Genomic DNA, 10,783 nt, shown 5'->3' on the forward strand with positions numbered 1-10,783 from the left:
TGAATGCACTGTAAGACAATGAGAGGATTATGGGATATCTTAGAAGATGGGAATTTAAAGCTGAAATTAGACTAGGTCAGTGATGGCGAACCTTTTAGAGACCAAGTGCCCAAACTACAACCCACTTATCACAAAGTGCCGATATATAACCTGAATACTACAGTCCAATATAGTATATCTTCCATGTACTTTATCATTTAGCTATAATAGCCTGCCTACATTCTATGCGCTGCCTGTGCTGTTCATAGTGCGCCCTGCTCTGATGTATGCCAGGAAAAGTCTAAGGTGTATTAGTACACCATAGACTTTTTCCGGGGTGCAGGTGCCCACAGGGAGGGCTCTGAGTGCCTCCTCTGGCACCCATACCATAGGTTGCCACCACTGGACTAGGTGGACCCTGAGAAAGTAAAGGGGGTCATTTGCTATGCCTGAGGCGTATTTCAGGAGCAGGTAGCAGCGCAACGGTTCTTCAATTATATAAATGGTAAAAAGTATAAATCTGAAGGTGTTGGCCCTTTACAGAGTAATGAGGGGGGAGTTGCAGAGAGCAATGAGGAGAAAGAAAAGCTATTAAACATTTTTTTTCTCCACTTTTATTCACTGAAGAATGAACTGTCAGATGAAAGGCAGAATGTAAAAGTAAATTCCCAATTAAAAGTGCCCTGTCTGACCCAGCGGCATCTTAAAAAGATTAAAATAGACAAATCGCCAGGACAAGAAGACATACACCCCTGTATCCTAAGAGAATTAAGTAATGTCATAGCCAGACCCTTATTTCTGATATTTAAAGGGGCTGAACCTGGACATACCCTTATTTTCACTCAGGCAACCCCCCTGTGGCTAGCATCGGAGCATCTCATGGCACGGGCTCTTTTTTTTTTCATCATAACTTCCCTCCGGCAGTGTGTTCGATGACGTCACTGGCTCTAATGGGCAAGCTTTAGCGCTGCCCTAGCCGTTTTACTGGTGTCACCGGGCTTGCTGGCAGCCCCATGGAGAGCCCCGGTACGTCACCGGATCTCCAAAAAATGCCTTTGCCCTGTGCGATTTAGCGGAGGGCAAAGAGCATCTGAGCATGAACTGCTCCGATGCTCAAGTCAGGGGGGCTGCCGGGGTGAAAATGGAGGTATGTGCGGGTTCAGCTCTGGACCCGGACAACTTGTTTAAGGACTCTATAATGACGGAGTGTTCCACAGGATTAGCGCATAGCAAATGTGGTGCCAATATTCAAAAAGGGTCTAAAAACAAAGCCTGGAAACTATAGGCCGTTAAGTTTAACATCTGTCATAGGTAAACTGTTTGAAAGTTTTCTAAGAGATGCTATCTTGGAGCACCTCAATGAAAATAAGCAAACAATTCCATATCAGCATGGCTTCATGAGGGATCGGTAATGTCAAACTAATTTAATCAGTTTCTATGAGGAGGTAAGTTCTAGACTTGACAGCGGCGAATCAATGGATGACGTATATCTGGACTTCTCCAAAGCACTTAATACTGTACCACATAAAAGGTTAGTATATAAAATGAGAATGCTCGGACTGGAAGAAAATGTCTGTATGTGGGTAAGTAACTGGCTGAGTGATAGAAAACAGGGTGGTTATTAACAGTTCACACTCAGATTGGGTCACTGTCACTAGTGGGGTACCACAGGGGTCAGTATTGGGCCCTATTCCCTTTAATATATTTATTAATGATCTTGTAGAAGGCTTGCACTGTAAAATATCAATTTTTCCATTTCATCCACCATGACGGCCCACATTGAGATTGACCCTTGACCTCTGTAGAGGCAGGAACACATAGAGAGTTTAAGAAACCCCCCACCCCTCCACCTCCTCAGTGCTTTCCTGCCCCTACAGGGGCCAACACGTGGAGAGGATCCTCCTTTAAGGAGGATAACAACCTTATTTCTTTACAGGTTCTCCAACTGGCCTTCCGCGGCATGGGCTAAGGTTGGCCAGCTTGGAGCATCAAGGACCCTCGTCTTGGCCTATGCCGAGGCCTGCGGTCCTCCCATACCTTCGAACTTCCTTCCCTCCTTGAGGAAGCAGTCGGGGGTGCCGGCTTCACTGGACATCTCGCGCGCTGCGCTCGGCGCCCCTTCCTTCTGGAGGCGGGCCGAGCGCTTGTGACCGGCAGGGAGAGCAGGTGCGGCGCATGGAGCGTTTCTAGAGGCGTGCCGGGCGACGCACGTATCCTCTAGTAGGCTGGTGCTGCGCAGGCCCACGCCGTCACCAGTGGCGCAGCTAGATGACGTCAGACGCCGGGTTTTTAAAAAAGAAAAGGGCGCGGGAGACACCTGCTCCCCGCCAGGAAGGTCCTGATCCTACTGCCACCAGTACCATGAGTCCCCTTCTGGGGGGTGTATATTTCAGATTCTTTATCTTGAATTACTAATTCTGGCATATCTGGTTGCTTCCTCTCTCCAGGGCAGCAAGGAGTTAAAAACAAAACCTAAACTCTTAAAATGCTGTGCTTGTTCCAAGCGTCTCCCTGAGAACTACAAAAAGAGGCTGTGCAAACCTTGCACAACGGAAATATGGAAGGAAGAACAACCAGATATACTCTCTGAAATGAAGTCCTTTATTTCGGACGAGATTAAGTGTTCTTTAGCCACCTTGTCTGCCCCCGCTAGCAACCCCAACCCTTCTAAGAAACGCAAACTGTCTGTTATCTCCTCTTCTGATGGTGAAGATGTTGAAGTGGCCTCCGCCTCATCCAGACAATTTCCTAATGAGGAACCCTTGTCTGACGGGGAAATTTTGGACGAGGATAAAAAATATTTTTTCTCCGCTGACGAAATGGAGGAGTTGCTAAGAGCAGTCAGATCCACTATGGGAATTGAGGATACCCCTAGGACCCGTACGGTACAGGATGAGATGTTTGGGGGTCTTAGATCTAAATCTTCAATAGTTTTTCCCATCAATGAAAATATAAGAGAAATGATAATGGAGGAGTGGTCAGACCCGGAGAAGAGATTAGGCGTTCCCAAAGAATTCAGAAACAGACTCTGCTTTGACCCGACTGAAAGCAAATTATACAATCAGACCCCTAAAGTCGATTTACAGGTGGCCAAGGTAGTAAAGAAGACCGCCCTACCCTTTGAGGACTCCTCACAGTTGGGCGACCCTATGGATAGAAAGGCAGATGGGCTCCTAAAAAAATCCTGGGAGTCGGCTATGTTCGGGGTAAAAACTAATATTGCTGCTACCTCCGTCGCCAGGGCGATGTATATATGGCTAGGAGAACTGGACGAACATCTAAAAAACAAGACTCCAAGAGAAGAGATCAGGGATTCTCTCCCTCTTCTCCGCTCCGCCACAGCGTTTTTGACCGATGCTTCAGCAGAGTCCATCCGTTTCTCAGCCAAAGATGCTGCTCTTTCTAATGCAGCCCGGCGGGCATTATGGATGAAAGCCTGGTCTGGGGACAAGGCATCCAAGGCCAAACTTTGTTCTATCCCCTTTTCAGGGGAATTTGTATTCGGCCCCACTCTGGATAAGATCTTAGAGGGAGCAGCAGACAAGAAGAAGGGTTTTCCAGAGGACAAAGAATCAAAAAAGAAGCCCTTTCGTCAATTCCAGCTTCAGCAGAGATCCTACAGGGGGAAAGGGAAGTCTGGCCGATGGAGCTATCCAAAAGGGAGGAGAGGAAGAGGCTTCATCCTCAATCCCCAGAATAGACAAAATAAACAGCAATGACGCCAGGGTAGGGGGGGCGACTGATGGGTTTTCTATCTTCCTGGAAACAGGTAACCTCAAATCCCTGGGTTCTAAACGTAATCTCTCAGGGCTACAAGATAGAATTCACATCAGTCCCCCCAAGAAGATTCTGCATCTCACCTCAGCGCAAATCAGAACTTCCGAAAATTTGGCAGGGCGTCCAGGACCTCTTAGATCTAGGGGTAATTCAAAAGGTCCCTATCCCAGAGGAAAGGAGAGGGTTTTATTCCAGCCTCTTTTTAGTAAAAAAAACCAGACCAATCTTTTCGCACTATAATAAACCTAAAACCCCTAAACAGGTCTATTCTATACAGGAGGTTCAGGATGGAAACCATCCCATCCACAATCCCTCTGATCCAGAAAGGGGCGTTCATGTCGTCAATCGATCTAAAGGACGCTTATTACCATGTCCCTATTCATCATCTCTCCCAGAAATATCTAAGATTCGCTCTAAGGGGACCGACAGGTCGATCCATCACTTTCAATATGTCGCCCTCCCTTTCGGTATTTCCTCGGCTCCCAGGGTCTTCACAAAAGTCGTGGTAGAGATGGTGGCCTACCTTTGTCAGGAAGGAATTACAATCATCCCATATCTCGACGACTTCTTAATTCTGGGCAAGACAGAATCCGAAAACCTTCTGGCAACCCAAAGATTCTCGGAATTCTTAAAAAAATCTCGGCTGGATCATAAATATAAAAAAATCCACCCTAATCCCATCCAGGAGAATAAGGTTCCTGGGTGTGGAATTGGACTCATCCCTGTTGAAAACCTTCCTCCCTCAGGACAAGGCTACTGCGCTGACAGAAAAAATCTGAACGTTCCAGAGGGCTCGCAATTGCTTCATCAGAAAGGCCATGAGTCTCCTTGGAAGCCTAACCGCCTGCATTCCCTCGGTTGCATGGTGCCAAAGCCACACAAGGGTGATCCAGAGTTGGATCTTAAGTATTTGGGACGGAAAGCAAGTAAGTTTAGACAGGATTTCCCGGATCCCACAGGCCGTAAAAACAGATTTGGATTGGTGGAAAGTAAAAAGAAGACTGCTCGGAGGCCTACAGTGGCAGAACCATCCGGCCGTTCAGGTAATCACGGACGCAAGCCTCGGAGGCTGGGGAGCAAAGATAGGAGATCATCTTCTGCAGGGTACCTGGCCAGCCGAGATAAGAGACAGATCCTCCAACTACAGAGAGCTGTACGCAGTCCTGGAAGCATTATTAAAAGGAGAGAGTCTTTTAAAATGGCGACACCTAAGAATAATGTCCGACAATACCACAACGGTGGCTTATCTGCGACACCAAGTAGGGACAAGGTCACGGCCTCTGGGTGCGATAGCAAGAAGAATCTTCTCCTGGGCAGAAGAGAACGCTTTATCTCTCTCCGCCATCCACCTAAGGGGCTGCGAAAATACAGTAGCAGACTTCCTGAGCAGAGAGACAATAGATCCAGGAGAATGGTCTCTGAACAGGAATATCTTCCAGAAGATCTCAGAAAGATGGGGCCGTCCGGAGGTAGACTTATTCGCCTCCAGAAGAAATACGCAGGTAGAATGTTTCTGCTCCCTAAACCTAGAAGACAGACCATGGGCAATCGATGCCCTGTCAATACAGTGGAAATGGAAACTAGCCTACGCCTTTCCCCCAATACCTCTATTACCTCGGGTTGTCCAGAAGCTCCTAGGGGAACCAACTATTCTCATCCTAATAGCCCCTCTATGGCCAAAAAGGAGTTGGTTCTCCACTCTAAAACAGCTATCGCTAGAGGATCCGTGGGAGATTCCCTTCCAGAGGGACAAAGGATATTCTAGTCCAGGGGGACAAAAGAGGGATATTCTAGTCCAGGGCCCTTCCAGAGGGACAAAAGAGGGATATTCTAGTCCAGGGCCCTCTTCTTCATCCAGACCCAGGTATATTCAAGCTGTCAGCCTGGATCCGGAGAGCGAGACGTTAAGAAGCAGGGGTCTTTTGGAAAAGGTGATACTTACTCTGAGGGCTAGTAGGAAAAAGGTGACTTCCTCCATCTACCTTAAGATCTGGAAGAAATACTGTTCTTGGTTAGGAGTTGAGTGCCCAGACACCTCCTCTCCTCCCATCAATAGGATTTTAGACTTTCTACAGTGCGGCCTGGAATTAGGCCTGAGACCTAGTACTCTGAAGGTCCAAATTTCTGCCCTCAGCTCCTTCTACGACTGCAGCCTAGCCAATCACAGATGGATCAGGAGGTTCTTTAGAGCGGTTTCAAGATTGAGACCCTCTCTGAGATCCAGAGCTCCTACTTGGGATCTTAACATCGTCCTAGAAGGCCTAACAAAACCTCCATTTGTACCATTGTAGGAAATCTCTTTAAAACACCTTTCCCTGAAGACTGCCTTTTTGATTGCAATCACCTCAGCCAGACGTATTGGAGAGATCCAGGCCCTTTCTTGTAGAGAGCCCTACCTCCAGATCAGCAAAGATCACATCCGTCTAACTCTCGATCCAGGTTTTCTCCCTAAAGTAGTCTCATCTTTTCATCGAGAACAGGAGATCTTCCTACCCTCTATCCCTAAATCCGAGTATACAGGGTCTAGCGATAAGTTACATCTCTTAGATGTTAGGGACATAGTTATCCATTACCTGGATTCTACCAAGGATTTTAGGGTTGATAACAATCTCCTTATTCAGTTTTCAGGAAGAAATAAGGGAAAGAAGTTAGCTAGGTCTTCCATAGCCAGATGGATCAGATCCACCATTGAATGCTGTTACAGGATTCAGAACAAGCCCAGTCCTGGTAATGTTAAGGCCCACTGTACTTGGGCCACTACCTCCTCTTGGGCCGAGAAAGGAGGGGTCTCGCTGGACCAGATCTGTAAAACCGCAACCTGGTCAAGCGCTAATACTTTTGTAAGACATTATCGTCTTAATCTTCCGGACTCGAATAAAGCTCTTTTCGGCCGGAGGGTTTTACAGGCGATATCCCCACCCACTTAGTTATCTGATATATCTCAATGTGGGCCGTCATGGTGGATGAAATGGAAAAACCGCAATTAGACTTACCGGTAATTCCGTTTCCTTGAATCCACCATGACGGCCCATACTATTCCCCTTCCCAAAAAAAAAAATATATATATATATATATATATATATATATATATATATATACATGCATAAGATTAATAGGAGTTTAAGGGTATGAATCAATATCCTTTTACTTTTTGTTCCACCTTTCGGGTAATTGTAAAGCACTGACGAGGTGGAGGGGTGGGGGGTTCTTAAACTCTCTATGTGTTCCTGCCCCTACAGAGGTCAAGGGTCAATCTCAATGTGGGCCGTCATGGTGGATTCAAGGAAACAGAATTACCGGTAAGTCTAATTGCGGTTTATTGCTGATGACCCAACTGTGTAAAGTAATTAACACTGAAGAGGACAGTATACTACTACAGATGGATCTGGATAGATTGGAGGCTTGGGCAGAGAAGTGGCAGATGAGGTTTAAGGCCTCCTGTACACGACCATAGGTGTCCCGTTGCTGTATTGCGGATCCGCAATACACCGGCACCGTTCCGTGTGCATTCTGTATCATGGATGCGGACCCATTCATTTCAATGGGTCCGCAAATCCGGAGATACGGAAGCACTACGGAGTGCTTTTGTGGGGTTTCGTCCCGTACTTCTGTTCCGCAAAAAGATAGAACATGTCCTATCTCTTTGCAGAACGGCCGGATGGTGGACCCATTAAAGTGAATGGATCCGCTGCTGCTGCCCCATGGACGGTGTTCATGCATTGCAGCTTGCATTTTGCAGGAGGACTAACACTGATAAATGTAAGATTATGCACATAGGAAGGAATAATGCAAGTCACCAGTACATCACCCTGAAACAGCTGTCTGCAGATGAGGTGCTGGCTTATTTAATATCCAAGTCATGTCTCAAGGCTTATTTTAAGAGCTGAAAATTGACTTATAGGATAGCTGCCTTAGATCTGGTGGCATTAGAGGCAGAGCTTGTTAAGAGCTCATTTGCATCTCTTCCCTCCCAGAATTCCAGAGGAGCATGTATGGCCTATAAGTCTCCTCACACTGATTAAGGTGCTCTCTTCCTAAGGAGAGTTAGTTCACCCCTGACCAGTACATACTACATGGTAAAACACTGGGTAACATGGACATGGAAAAGGCCCTTGGAATTTTGGTGAACCGCAAACTAACCTGTAGAAACCAGTGTCAGGCAGCTTCTGCCAAGGCCAATAAGATAATGGGTTGCATTAAAAGGGGCATAGATGCCTGTGATGAGAACATAGTCCTGCCACTTACAAATCACTAGTCAGACCACACATGGAGTACTGTGTACAGTTCTGGGCTCCTGTGAATAAGGCAGACAGCAGAGCTGGAGAGGGTTCAGAGGAGGGTAACTAAAGTAATAACTGCAATGGGTGGACTACAGTACCGTGAAAGATTATCAAAATTAGAGTTATTCACTTTAGAACAAAGACGACGGAGGGGAGATCTAATAACTGTATAAATATATCAGGGGTCAGTACAGAGATCTCTCCCATCAGCTCAGTGGCGGATCCAGAGCCTGGTCTCGGGAGGGGCACTTCCAGATTATTTTCTGTCCGCCGCCACAAAACAATGTGCTTATAGAACAGACTATTTTATTTAACCTAATAGACTGTCAGAAGTACTGGTACAGTCTACTATAAAGAGGCCGGGCCCTTGTGGATACAGAGTCCCTGGTAATAGTCTTTGATCACACGGGGCAGTAAATGATTTGTTTTCATTGGGGCCCTCAGATCTGATCAGTTACACACTGGTCTTCTGCAGCTCTTCCTGGGGGTCGGGCGGCTCAGGGCCAGTCTGATCACATTCTGCACTGAGGAGACAGATCGCAGCATTCCCCCCCCCCCCCCCGCACTGCAGAGATAACACAGGACCCCCACACCTTACCACAGATTCACACAACACCCTGCTGCAGGCGCTCACACACACGCAGGATCCCGAGGCTCAAAGAGAGAGACAGGCAGCGATGTCCCCGTCAGACTGTCAGTGACGTGTGAGCAGAAGAAATGCTCTGTCTATATTCGAGTATCAGGGTATATTATACAGGGGGTAATATAAATGCCGAGGAGGGCTATCAGGGGACATTATACAGGGGTAATATAAGTTATATTACCCCTGTTTAATGTCCCCTGATACCCCTCAGTTATATAACTGAGGGAATGTAAGGCAGGGTACATTATATACAGGGGGCAATATAACTGAGGAGAGGTAGCAGGTACATACTTTATATGTGTTATATACTACACTGCTCAAAAAAATAAAGGGAACACTTAAACAATACAATGTAACTCCAAGTCAATCACACTTCTGTGAAATCAAACTTAGGAAGCAACACTGAGTGACAATCAATTTCACATTCTGTTGTGCAAATGGGATAGACAACAGGTGGAAATTATAGGCAATTAGCAAGACACCCCCAATAAAGGAGTGGTTCTGCAGGTGGTGACCACAGACCACTTCTCAGTTCCTATGCTTCCTGGCTGATGTTTTGGTCACTTTTGAATGCTGGCAGTGCTTTCACTCTAGTGGTAGCATGAGACGGCGTCTACAACCCACACAAGCGGCTCAGGTAGTGCAGCTTATCCAGGATGGCACATCAATGCGAGCTGTGGCAAGAAGGTTTGCTGTGTCTGTCAGCGTAGTGTCCAGAGCATGGAGGCGCTACCAGAAGACAGGCCAGTACATCAGGAGACGTGGAGGAGGCCATAGGAGGGCAACAACCCAGCAGCAGGACCGCTACCTCTGCCTTTGTGCAAGGAGGAACAGGAGGAGCACTGCCAGAGTCCTGCAAAATGACCTCCAGCAGGCCACAAATGTGCATGTGTCTGCTCAAACGGTCAGAAACAGACTCCATGAGGGTGAGATGAGGGCCCGACGTCCACAGGTGGGGGTTGTGCTTACAGCCCAACACCGTGCAGGACGTTTGGCATTTGGCATTTGCCAGAGAACACCAAGATTGGCAAATTTGCCACTGGCGCCCTGTGCTCTTCACAGATGAAAGCAGGTTCACACTGAGCACATGTGACAGACGTGACAGAGTCTGGAGACGCCGTGGAGAACGTTCTGCTGCCTGCAACATCCTCCAGCATGACCGGTTTGGCATTGGGTCAGTAATGGTGTGGGGTGGCATTTCTTTGGAGGGCCGCACAGCCCTCCATGTGCTCGCCAGAGGTAGCCTGACTGCCATTAGGTACCGAGATTATATCCTCAGACCCCTTGTGAGACCATATGCTTGTGCGGTTGGCCCTGGGTTCCTCCTAATGCAAGAAAATGCTAGACCTCATGTGGCTGGAGTGTGTCAGCAGTTCCTGCAAGACGAAGGCATTGATGCTATGGACTGGCCCGCCCGTTCCCCAGACCTGAATCCAATTGAGCACATCTGGGACATAATGTCTCGCTCTATCCACCAACGTCACGTTGCACCACAGACTGTCCAGGAGTTGGCAGATGCTTTAGTCCAGGTCTGGGAGGAGATCCCTCAGGAGACCATCCGCCTCCTCATCAGGAACATGTACAGGCGTTGTAGGGAGGTCATACAGGCACAAGGAGGCCACACACACACACACACACACTACTGAGCCTCATTTTGACTTGTTTTAAGGACATTACATCAAAGTTGGATCAGCCTGTAGTGTGTCTTTCCACTTTAATTTTGAGTGTGACTCCAAATCCAGACTTCCAGGGGTTGAAAAATTTGATTTCCATTTTTTAATTTTTGTGTGATTTTGTTGTCAGCACATTCAACTATGTAAAGAACAAAGTATTTCAGAAGAATATTTAATTAATTCAGATCTAGGATGTGTTATTTTTGTGTTCCCTTTATTTTTTTGAGTAGTGTGTGTGTATATATATATATATCTTAATTATACAGAGGTAGGTACGGGTCTCAGCCAGGACAGTGTTCTTGTATCCTGTAAGGGAGCAGCTGGGCACGAACACTATCATTGGCTAATACCCCAATACCCCTGACGAAGCTGCAACAGCGGCGAAACATGTCGGGTGGGGGAGTGTTAGGTGTGCGCTTTTAGGCAGGCTT

The sequence above is a fragment of the Bufo bufo genome, chromosome 5 (assembly GCF_905171765.1).
Source record: "Bufo bufo chromosome 5, aBufBuf1.1, whole genome shotgun sequence".
Taxonomy (NCBI): Eukaryota; Metazoa; Chordata; class Amphibia; order Anura; family Bufonidae; genus Bufo; species Bufo bufo.